This window comes from Dipodomys ordii, unplaced genomic scaffold, assembly GCF_000151885.1.
Source record: "Dipodomys ordii isolate 6190 unplaced genomic scaffold, Dord_2.0 Scaffold144, whole genome shotgun sequence".
Lineage (NCBI taxonomy): Eukaryota > Metazoa > Chordata > Mammalia > Rodentia > Heteromyidae > Dipodomys > Dipodomys ordii.
This window is the reverse complement of record NW_012267360.1, coordinates 2,750,847-2,761,992: the sequence shown is the minus strand read 5'-3', so window position 1 is coordinate 2,761,992 and position 11,146 is coordinate 2,750,847.

Here is an 11,146-nt window from a genome sequence, read left to right as displayed (position 1 = left end):
GGGATGTGAAGGGTAAACAAAAGGAGGAGGCTGCAATGCTTGGTAAGAAATGTATGCATTATCCTGCCCATGTAATTGTAACCCCTCTGTACAGTATCTTCACAAATAAAATAAAATAAAAATAAAAATAAAAAAAAGAAATTGGAACTGTTAGCCAGTGACTGTAAGCATGGTAGGGTCAGTTGTAGAACTGAAGACCATACAAAATAAAAATAACATGGTAGAATTTGATGATTTGTTAAAAAAAATAAACAGAAGGTAAGTACATATATTCATTTGTTTCTAGTTTCAATTAATGGAGGAAAAGTTTCGATGTGAAGGTGTTCACTAAGTAAACTGACATACAAGAAGGAAATTACCTCTTCCAAGGGAAACTAGTTAGATTTGAACTATTCCTTTTGCTGAGAAATCAAAAATTTTGAAAGCATCCAAGAGTCACCAAAGAAGCTAAGACTTGCAGTGTTAACACCTGAAATGAGAAAAAAATCATAAAAATAAGGTTAATTGCTGAGAGTGATTTTTCCCTTGATTCATAAAGAGCAATGGTGATATACAAAGAAGCTGACAAAGAAAAACATTTAGAGCCAGTAATTACAAAAATATACTCAATCTCTCAATGGTCTTATGTAATTTGGATAACAAAGAAAAGGCAGTTCACCAACTTCCAGGGAGGAAGACCCTAATGAATTCAAGCAAGAGAAAGGAATCAATTCTAGTAGTAAAAATAAATGATAAAACATCATTCAATAGATGATTATAGCAGTTAAAAAAAATACTGCTGGGCACCAGTGGCTCACACCTACAAACCTAGCTACTCAGGTGGCTGAGATCTGAGGATTGCAGTTCAAAACCAGCCCAGGTAGGAAACTAAGTGAGACACTTTTTTTCCCTTCTTCTTCTTCCATGTGTGTGTGTGTGTGTGTGTGTGTGTACATATATATTATTGTAAAAATTTTATTGTTCAGAGGGGTTACAGTTACAGTTACAGGGGTTACATTCATTACATGAATAAGGTAATGAGTAGATTTCCTATCAAGCATTGTTACCTCCTTCTTTGTTTTTCCCCTACCATCACTTCTCTTCCAACCTCCCCAACTCCTCCCTCTCCCCAACCCCAGAAATTGTAAAGCAAGACTCTTATCTCCAATAAACTACTCAAAAAAGGCAGAAGTGACACTGTGGCTTAAGTGGTAGAGAGCTCACCTTGAGCAAAAGAAGCTCAGGGACAGTGTCCAGGCCCAGAGTTCAAGCCCCAGGATCGGCAATAAATAAATAAATAAACAAAGTGAATTTGATGACATATAGAAGAAAATATGCTGAGAAGGTCACTATATAAAACTAATTTAAGCTACAGAAATAATATAAAAATATAAGGCAAATGTAAAAGGTATAACATGCATATATTAGAAACCCCAGAAAACAAACAAGAATGTGATACAAGTAAAAAGAGAATTAAAATACATTTTTCTAAATCAAAGTAATATGTAAGTCCATAGCATAGAATTAAGAAGTACAACACAAAATTATACAAGTTAAAACTGTCGTATAGTCAAAAGTCATCTGTGTATTCCATGCATTATCCACCCGAGTACCTATTTCATTCTTATAATATTAGAAAGAAAAGTAATTCCAAAATTTGAATGAAAGCACAAAAACGCTAAATAGCCAAAACAGTCCTGAGCAAAAACCAACAGTGGTAGAGCTATACAGTAGGTGCTATGGAACTATATTAATATAATCTGGGTGTAAGGCATTTAAACATCATGGCTTAATGGAAAGGAACAGAGGACCGAGAAATAAATCCATGCAGCTACAGCATTTGATTCATGACAAAGGTGCTAAGAAAAAATATGTTAGAATAAAGATATACTATTAAACAGTGTTGGGAAAACTTAGCTACACATGTAGAAGATTGAAACTAAACATTCATGCTATGAAATAAAAATCAACATGGAGCATTTGTTTTTAACTTTTGAGATACTTAAAATATTTTTTTATTGTCAAGGTATAGAGGGGTTACAGTTACATAAGTAAGGTAATAAGTACATTCCTTGTCACACATGTAACTTCTTTCCACATTTTTTTCCTATTTTCCCTTCCCCCCAACCCACCCGAGTTGTATAGATCATTTCCACCATATTGTCTTGGGTATGTCGCTGTTGCATTGGTTTCCCCTTGTCCTTTGTCTCACCATTCTGTTATTCCTCTTCTCTTCCCTAATTCAGATATATATATATATATATACACACACACACACACACACACACACACACACACACACACACACACACAATACTAGGGTAAAAAAATAAAATAGTGATAATAGGAGATATACCATAGGGGGAAGAATATACAAAAGAACCCAAAAAAATCACCTAGTATATTAAAACAACAACAAAGAAAACCTCTTGTGTCCATGTCTTGGAGTTCATTTCACTTAGCATCATCTTATATGGTCATATTTGCATAGCTATTGAGGTATTCTGCTCATCTAATAAGATTTATCCTAGACATACACTAATTATTGTAAATATTTTTTTAATTTTAATTTAATTTAATTTTATTGTAGAGGTGATATATAGAGGGGTTACAGTTACATGAATCAGGTATAATCAGTACAATTCTTTTTGAACCTTATCTCCCCTTTCCTCACTGTCTCCCACGTTTTCCCTCCCTTCTCCACGCACAAGATACAAAGTTCACTTTACACATAGTACCTAGTGTGTACCACTATTGAATTTGTTGAATCTTTTGTTACATCCTTTCTGAGTCCCTCCACTTACCCTGCTAAATACAAACTAACAAACAAGGCAAAAGGAAAAAACAACAAAAATAACAACAACAGAAATTAAAAACAAAAAAACTCTTGTTTTCATTTCTTGGAATTATATGGGGATAAGAAGGTGGCTCAGCGGTAAAGTGCTTGCCTTGCATGCATGAGGCCCTGGGTTTGATTCCTCAGCACCACATAAGCAGAAAACAAAAGCCAGAAGTGGTGCTATGGCTCAAGTGGTAGCGTGCTAGCCTTGAGCTGAAGAGCTGAGGGACAGCACCCAGGCCCAGAGTTCAGGTGCTACAATCGGACCCAAAAAATAAATAAATCAAATAAAATAATATTTTATATGACCATTTGCACACAATTATTGATCATTTGTCAACCATTCCTATGAGGATACTCTATTGGACACAGTGTGTGAATTTCTAGAGTCATATAATTTATCATGTTGCAGTGAGTGTATGTGTGTGTGTGTATATACAAATATGTTTGCATATATATACATATATTAATCATTCAGTGTGTTTATTTGTAGATTTAAAGGCACATTCTAGCTACCATAAACAAGGAAGACCATGCAACCTATGTTTCCTTGGCTCTAGCTTGTTTTGCTTATTATAATTTTTCCAAGTATTTCCATTTCTTTACAAATGGTACAATATCATTCTTTCTGAATATATATATATATACACATGTATATATATACCACATTTTCTTGATTCATTTGTTTACTGAGGGGCATTGGGTTTGATTGCATATCTTAGCTATGGTAAGCAAAGCTGCAATGTTCATGGTTGTGCTGATAGCTTTAGTGTGGTGTTGTCTGTCTTTTATTAAATAAATGCCCAGAAGTGGGGCACAGGATTATACTTCTGTTTAGTCTTTTAAGTAACCTTAATACTGCTTTTCAGAGTGTTTGAAGAAGGTGCATTCTCACCAACTGTGTAAAAGTTTTTCCTTTTGGCTGCATCCCTGCCAGCATTTGTTATTATTAGTTTTCTTGATAATGGCCATTCTAACTGGGGTGAGGTAGAGTCTCAATGTTGTTTTGATTTGTGTTTCTTTCATGACCAAAGATGGTGAATATTTCTTCATGTGTTTCTTGGCCATTCTTACTTCTTGTTCCAAGTAGTCTCTCTTCAAGTCTTTAGCCCATTTATTGATTGGGTTGTTCAGTTTTTTGATGATTTATTTTTGTGGAGGATTAAGTTTTTTAGCTCTAAGTATTTTTTATAGATATGAAGGTCTTTTCTGTTGCATAGCTGGTAAAAATCTCCCATTCTATGAACTTTCTATATAGCTTGTTAGCTATGGCCTTTGCCATGCAGAAGCTCTTCAGTTTGATCCACCTAATTTATCCAGTCTTTCTTTGATTTGTTGCTATTCTCAATCTGTACTTAGGGAGTTTCAACCTGTGCCAAAGAGTCATCCTGTTTCCTGTATCCCTTCCTATAGTATTTTCAGGGTATCTGGTCTTACACTGATGTCATCCATCCATTCCCAATTGATTCTGGTGCAGGGTGACATATAAAGATCTAACTTCAGTTTTCTGTATGAGTACAGCACCAACTGTCAAAGAGGCTATCTTTCTTCCATCCTGTCTTTTTGTCTCCCTTATCAAATATTAGGTGGCTATAAGTCTGGTCTTCTATTCTAATGTGTGCCAATCCCAAGCTGTTTTTGTTACTATGGCTTTGTACTAGAGTCTGATCTTTGGTATTGATATTTCTCCAGCACTGTTCTTGCTGCTAAGGATTATTTTGCTGTTCTGGTTCTATTATTACTTATGAATATTTGGATTGTTTTTCTTTTTCATTGAAAGATATTGTAGGGGTTTTGATGGATATTGCATTTAATTTGTAGATAGCTTTGAGCAGTATTTCCATTTTTACAAAGTTAATCCTTCCAATCCAGGATCATGGAAGTTTTTTCCATTTCTTTAAATCGGCTTTAATTTCCCTTTTCAGTTTTAAAAGTTTTCATCATAGAGGTCCTCCACATATTTTGTTAATTCCTAGAGTTTTTATTTGTTTGTTTTCTCTTTTTAAAAAAATAATTTTATTGTCAACGTGATGTACAGAAGAGTTACAGTTACATACAAACATTATTTCCATTTTCATTTCATGTCAAACATTATTACCCTTTCCCTCATTTTCCTTCTACTTTCCCTCCCTCCAATGGCCCCCAAAGTTGTAAAGTTTATTTCACACATGTTTTGTGATTATTGTTGTTGTATTGGTTCACGCTTTGTCCTTTGTCTCACCATTTTGTTGCTCCCCTTCCTTTCCCTAATTCAGATAAATGTATAAATACACAGAGTACCAAAATCAAATACAGGGCATTAAGGTGTAGAGAATTTATTTGTAATCTTGATATGCAGAGGAATACAAAGAGAGTTTTGAAATGAGCACCTTCTCTTTCTCTCAAACTGATCATTTTTGTAATCAATGATGATCCTGGGTACCCATAGTATAAAACTATGCAAGAAACTTACACTCTGGATCCTGCACACACCTAATTTATGGTCTTTCTGGAGTAACCCTAGAGTAAGTAAACTAAAACTCCTAAATAAACAAATTCATAGATAAGAATGGAAACATCATCACAGAAACAACCAAGATTCAGAACATAATAAGGGGATACTAGTCAAACATTTATGCTAATAAGTTAGAGAATCTTGAAGAAATGGACAAATTTCTAGCAAATATTGACATTTCCCAACTAGACCAAGATGATTTAATTCAACTTAACAGACCCATATCAAGCATTGAAATTGAAGCAGCAATAAGAGACCTCCCACCCAAGAATAGCCCAAGACCAGATGGAGTTATAGTTGAATTCTACAAGGCCTTCAAAGCAGAACTCACACCAATAATCCTTCAAATCTTCAATGAAATTGAAAGTGAATGTTCACTACCAACCTCTTTCTATGAAGCCATCATAACCCTCATCCCAAAACCAGGCAGGGACTTATCAAAGAAAGAGAACTATAAGATCCATTTCTTTGATGATCACCAATGCAAAACTTCTCAATAAACTCCTGGCCAATCAATTTCAACAACTCATCAAAAAAAAATCATGCACCATGATCAAACAGGATTCATCTCAGGGATGTAAAGCTGGTTCAATATATGCAAATCAACTAATATGTTCATCACATCAACAAGAACAAGGATAAGAACCACACGATTACCTCAATAGATGCAGAAAAAAAAAACAGTTGACAGATCCAACACCCCTTTATGAGGAAAGCTCTAAAAACTATGAATCCATGGACCATTCCTCAATATAATGAAAGTTGTGTATGACAAACCTACAGCCAGCATTATACTTAATGACAAAAAGCTAAAGCCATTTCCTCTAAATTCAGGAATGAGACAAGGTTGTCCACTGTCTCCACTTCTCTTCAATTTAGTATTAGAATGTCCAGCAAGAGCAAAAAGACAAGATGCAAACATAAAGGGGATCCAAATAGGGAAAGCTAAAGTAAAACTCCCTCTTTGCAGATGATGTAATCTTGTATTTAAAGCACCTCATGGACTCCATTCCCAAGTTACCTGAGCTGATTTGAAAAATTGGCAAAGTAGCGGCTTATAAAATTAACCCTCAGAAATCAATGGCTTTCCTGTATAATGAGAAGACTGCAGCTGAAATCAGGACAGCAATTTCTTTTGTGATAGCCCTACAAAAAATAAAATACCCAGGAGTTAACTAGAGAAGTGGAAAAGGACCTCTATGATGAAAACTTTAAAATCTAAAAAGGAAATTAAAACAGAGCTAAGGAAGTGGAAAAACTGGACTGGGAGAATTAACATTGTGAAAATGTCAATACTGCCAAAGGCTATCTTCAAATTCAATGTGATACCTATCAATATCCCAACATCATTCTTCAATGAAATAGAAGAAGCAATCAAAAAATCTTATGGAACAATAAAAAAAACCCAAATAGCAAAAACAATACTTAGCAGAAAGAATAGCGCTGGGGTAATGTCAATACCTAATTTCAAACTCTACTACAAATCCTTAGTAATCAAAATAGCTTGGTACTAGCACAAGAACAGACCTGAGGACCAATGGAATAAAACTGAAGACCCAGAAATAAACTACACACCTATAGCCACCTAATCTGATAAGGGAGCTAAAGATATAGAATGGAAGAAAGATAGCCTCTTCAGTAAATGGTGCTGGAAAAATTGGTTAAACACCTGTAGAAAACTACATCCTTATATATTACCCTGTACCAGAATCAACTCCAAATGGATCAAAGACCTCGAAGTCAAAGCAGACATCCTGTAAACATTACATGAAGCAATAGGAAAAACTCTAGGGCTGAAACTTTCTTTTTAGAGACACAGAAACACAACAAATCATAGAAAGGTTGGACAAATGGGATTGCACGAAACTGCAGAGCTTCTGCATGGTAAAGGACATAGCTAGCAAGATCAATAGAAAGGCCACAGATGGGGAGAAGATCTTGAGTAGCCATACAATGGACAAGAGCCTCATATCTAAAATGGTTTTGTTTTGTTTTTTGAGGCTACTACAAATTTATTTGCTTTCCTGATTTCAGCCTTGCTCTTCTCATTGTTGTCATACAGAAAAGTTACTGATTTTTGTTGGTTAATTTTATACCCTGCTACTTTATACCTTGCTAGTTTTGAGTTACTTCAAGTAACTTGGGAGAAGAATCTATGGGGTTCTTTAAATACTGGATATGTTATCTGTGAAGGATAATTTTAGTTCTTTTCTTATTTGGATCCTCATTGTGTTTGTCTCTTGCCTTATTGATCTTGCTAGGAATTCCAGTAGTTATTGAAAAGGAATGGAAAAAGTGGGCATCTTTTTTCTAGTATCTGATTTTAGAAGGAATGATTTTAGCTTTTCACCACTAAGTATAATTCTGGTTGTAGTGTAGTCATATACAGTCATTATTACATTAAGGGGTGTTCCATGGATTCCTAGCTTCACCAGAGCTTTTATTATAAAGAGGTATGATATCTTGTTATTTGCTTTTTCTGCATCTAGTTAGATGATCATGTGGTTGTTGTTCTTGTTTCTGTTGATGTGTTGAATTACATTAATTGACTTTGATATATTGAATCAACTTTGCATCCCTGGAATGAATCACATTTTACCATAGTAGTGTGTGATTTTTTTTTTTTTGGTGGGGGAGTTCGTTGTTGAATTCAGGTAGCCAGAATTTTATTGAGAACTTTTCCACTGATTTTCTTCAAAGAGATGGGTCAATAAATCTCTTTCTTTGATGGGTCCCTATCTGGTTTTGGGATAAGTTCTATGCTGGCATCATTGAATGAGTTTGGTAGTGATTGTTCCCTTTCTTTTTGATCAAAGGGTTTGAGGAGTATCCAAATGATTTCTCCTTTGAAAGCCTTATAGAAATTGGTCCTGGGATTTTTTTTGGATGGGAGGTCTTTTACTGACATTTCTGTTTCATTACTTGTTATGTGTCTATCTAGTTGGGTTAAGTCTTCTCGGTTCAGGTTGGATATATCAATGTTCTGTAGGAATGCTTCCATTTCTCCCAGATTCTCAAATTTACTGGCATAAAGTTTTGCAAAACATTCCCAAATACCATCATGAATCTGGTATATTTCTGCTATGATGTTCCCATTTCCTTCTCTAATTTTATTAATGTGTGTGTTTTTTTCTTTTTTTAGTCAAATTTGCTAAGGGTCTGCCAATTTACTTAATTTTTTCAAAGAGCCATCTCTTTGTTTTGTCCATTCTTTCTATGTTTTTTTTATTCTCTAATTGGCTTATTTCAAATTTAATTTTTCTTACTTATTTCCATCTATTGGTTTGTGGTTTCTTTTTATTTTCTGGCTTTCAAGGAGCTTAAGGTGCCTCATCAAAGTGTCCATTTGTTTTCTCCAATTTCTTGATGTAAGCACTCAGAACTATAAAATTTCCCCTGGAGTACTGCCTTTCCTGTGTCCCAGAGGAATTGTTATTTTGTATATTCCTTTTTATTAAATTCCATAAATGTTTGAATTTCCCCTGTAATTTCCCGAATGACCCACTGAACTCCTATACAAGACTTAATGACCTCTCATCCAAGGAAAACCAAGAACCAGACTGATTCATGGGCAATTTCTATAAGTTCTTAAAAGGAGAACTCATTTTCATACTCCTAAACCTATGACTAAAGGGAAAGGGAAACATTACTACCAAACGCATTCTATGAAACTAACATAGCCCTCATCCCAATACCAGGTAAGGACCCATCAAATTTATCTGTGGCAATACTACCATCTTCTGGGAAGTCTTAATGCATTTTCTGTTTGTTTATTGACTAAGTGGGTTTTTGCTCAGAGCCTGAACTTGCTAAGCAAGTACTATACCACTGAAGCCATACTTCCAACAATTTTTGCTTTAGTTATTCTGCTGTAATAGTTTTTTGGTTGTTTGCTTACGTTTTATGTTTATTTTTCCTGAGACCAGCTTTGGACCAGGATCATTGTATATTATCGTAACTATGATCGTAAGTGTATGCCACCACTCCCAGAAATTAATTCTTCCATCCATATTCAACTGTATTTCAAAGGAGCATCAAAATAAATACTGACAAAAAGCAAAATTCTTCAACAGATAATGTGAGAAAACTACATTTCCACAAGCAGAGGAATGAAAGTTGACCTAATCTACCAAGAAACTAACTCAAAATGTATAAATTGCCTAAATTTACAATCTGAACTGTGAAAATACCAGAAGAAATCATTAGTGAAATAATTTATAAGTAAAGGGACTTAAAAAATATGACCCTCCAAAACTCAGGAAGCAACAAAAAAATCATATGATTCTATCAATATGTAAAGCTTCTGCATGACAAAAGAAAAAATGAGCGAAATGAAAAGACATACCCAGAAAGTATAAGGAACTGAAAACTCTTAACAACCTAAAAGCAAATAATTTAACTATAAAACAGGCAAATGAATAGTGCAGACATCTCAAAATAAGCAATGGAAATGATCAACACTATAAGAAAATATGTTCAGTATCCTTAGCGATCATAAAATGTAAAAACTACAATGAGATAGCACTACACTCAAATTAGAAAGGGTAGCACAGCAAAATAACAAATACTGGTGAAAAAGGACTCATAAAGTAATACATTTTCCACACATGTGGAAGCTAGAACTAGTTTATCAATGTAGAGTAAACACTTATGCAAGTGTCTACAAACATATTAACAGAAATGTGGTATTTTTAGGCAGGAATTAAGTTGGCATAAATTACTTAGAAAGGTTAACTCACAGTCAAACAAAATGATTACCAGGAAATGGGTACAGTAGGCTCAAGAGTAGGGAGATAGTTGAATAAAGAAAGGTAGTAAATGAGGAGAATATCATATTATAATATTCTATATTATTATTATAAAACACTATAAAATCTGCATATATTACAAAATTAAGAATATTGAGGGGAGGTTAGGTTGGGAGGGATGGGGAAAAATATGAAAGGGGTGACATTGATCAGGACACATTGTACTTATAAACAGATTTGATGAATGCTAACTTCTTTGTACAATTATTAAATAACAAAATGAGTGAATGAATAAATAAATAATTTTAAATCTCTGAAAACAAACTCCATTTTTTTAATGTCTACTCTCATCCTGATCCAAGGATTATTTCAGGATAGCTGACATGTCTAAGACTGTAGTCTTCAGTGCTGGACCATACTCATCTCTGGGAATTTAGATCTACAAATATAAATACCCTGGATGTTGTTCTCTCCTGAATTCACTGTGCTTAGGCCATGTCTTGATTAGAAATCACATACTCTGCCTGACCCTCAGATATTTAAGTTCTCTTACTTCCTCATCCTACCTCACTTATTTCCCTGCCTATAGCACCCATATCTTTCTCTTCCTTTGTTTTCATTTCAGAGGACCTTACGTTACCATCTTAAATGTACAAGTAGATTTGATGCAAGTTTATTCCCATAGTTCACTGCAGTCCCATTGCTCTCATATTCGGTCAAATATAAATATTTGTTTTATTCTATCCTTTACTAGGTAGCTAAAACAATCCTCAGCTCTGGCTTTTCCTTGTCTCCTGATCGTTCTATTGAACTTTTGTCTCATTTCTGGACAGAGAAAATATTAGGTGAAAACTTACTAAATTATTTATCTCTACTGCATGCCTAAATTTTCTTCTTTCTCTAGTATACTACTTCCATAATTCTATATTAATTAATTCCATTGTATAATTCTCTGGAGTCCATAACATTGCATTAAAGTTCTACTATCTTTAGGTGTATTCTGATGCTTAATATTTTAAGCTAAATTTTCTTGTTTATTCATAATAAAATAAATGTGGTCTTATTATGCTCAACTGAAAATATTAA